The 1,753-nt window shown below is 27.3% G+C and overlaps 1 protein-coding gene across 6 annotated transcripts in view; it reads left to right on the forward strand.

The window, feature by feature from the left end:
* The window catches only part of LOC123012697 (diuretic hormone receptor-like), a 97,813-nt gene that overhangs the window by 47,415 nt on the left and 48,645 nt on the right, over window positions 1–1,753 (forward strand). The gene's annotated exons all lie outside the window — the stretch shown is intronic.

The following is a 1,753-nucleotide window of genomic DNA, read 5'->3' on the forward strand; positions in this document are numbered from 1 at the left end:
GAGGTTGAAACAGCAGTTAACGAAACTATTTCACTGCTTTTGCGAATTAATTTTTTATTTAAACAAATAACATCTGTTGCCGGGCTAAATTGGGGAACCACATTTTGAACACCTTGCTGTCAAATTACGATCTATATTTTTTTTAATATGTAAAAAATTAATATGCTATAATATTGAGAAAAGCTGCAACCACATACGAGTATTCTACATCAAAAAATAACATTAAAAAAAGCTCTTACACTGGTAAGAGTAAAAATAAAGTGGTTTCAGAAGAACTAATAGATTTTAATTTTTGTTATAGAACATTAACACCTTGTATATCTTTAACAAACTTTAAAAGAATATTATTTATTTATTTTTTTTTTCGATGTAGAATACGTGGTTGCAATTTTTCGCAATTATAAGAAAACACCCTGTATATTAAATTTCTGGTCAAAGTCGATTACGACTTAATTAATTAGTTAAACCCGCCTTTCATGCATTTGACCTAATTCTTAAAGCCCAAAGAGGCATTAAAAAGTGTCGTCTAGTTTGACTTAAAATTTTTAGTTCCTATATTTTTTTAAAATTATGTAAAAAATCAAAATCTCTTAAAAATTGCCAGATTTTACGATTTATGTTTAGAAAACTATGTTTTAAGGCTCTCTAAAATTCGGAAAACAAAATGTGCAGTTCCTCCGATTTTTCAAAATTGATAAAAATCCCACAAAATCTATGAAAAAGCAGATTGAGGCATGTCGGGCAATGGGGGCGGCGATTGGGACACAAATGGCCCCTAAAAGGGGATTTAGAGAGAGGTTGAAACAGCAGTTAACGAAACTATTTCACTGCTTTTGCGAATTAATTTTTTATTTAAACAAATAACATCTGTTGCCGGGCTAAATTGGGGGACCACATTTTGGACACCTTGCTGTCAAATTATGATCTATATTTTTTTTTAAATATGTAAAAAATTAATATGCTATAATATTGCGAAAAGTTGCAACCACGTATTCTACATCAAAAAAAGAACATTAATAAAAAAAAGGTCTTACAATGGTAAGAGTAGAAATAAAGTAATTTCCAGAAAATAAGCACTTTTAATAGCTTAAAATTTTATGAAAATAACTGAAGTGGTTTCAGAAAAACTAATAGATTTTAATTTTTGTTATAGAACATTAACACCTTGTATATCTTAAACAAACTTTAAAGGAATATTATTTATTTATTATTTTTTTTTCGATGTAGAATACGTGGTTGCAATTTTTCGCAATTATAAGAAAACACTCTGTATATTAAATTTCTGGTCAAAGTCGATTATGACTTAATTAATTACTTAAAGCCCAAATAGGCATTAAAAAGTGTAGTCTAGTTTGACTTAAAAAAAATTAATTCCTATATTTTTTTAAATTATGTAAAAAAACAAAATTTCTCAAAAATTGCCAGATTCTGCGATTTTAAAGGACGCAAATCAAAATGTGCAATTTTTTCGATTTTTCAAAATTGAAAAAAATTGCACTAAATCTATAAAAAACAATTTTAATTTTGGTTTTTGTGATTTTTTTGCTCAACTTCTTGCAAAGTAGGAAATTAAAATTTTCTCAACATTATTCATAATTGATCTAAGCTTCAAAGTCACAGACCACTTTGATCAAAAATTTAATCGAATGTATTTGCCAGATTTGGCGTATTTGAGTATCTTTAAAATTCGGAAAACGAAATGTGCAATTCTTCCAATTTTTCAAAATTGAAAAAAAAAAAAAAACAAAACCCA

The sequence above is a fragment of the Tribolium madens genome, unplaced genomic scaffold, assembly GCF_015345945.1.
Source record: "Tribolium madens isolate multiple individuals breed KSU strain unplaced genomic scaffold, Tmad_KSU_1.1 Scaffold_19;HRSCAF=116;Tcas5.2_LG9, whole genome shotgun sequence".
Lineage (NCBI taxonomy): Eukaryota > Metazoa > Arthropoda > Insecta > Coleoptera > Tenebrionidae > Tribolium > Tribolium madens.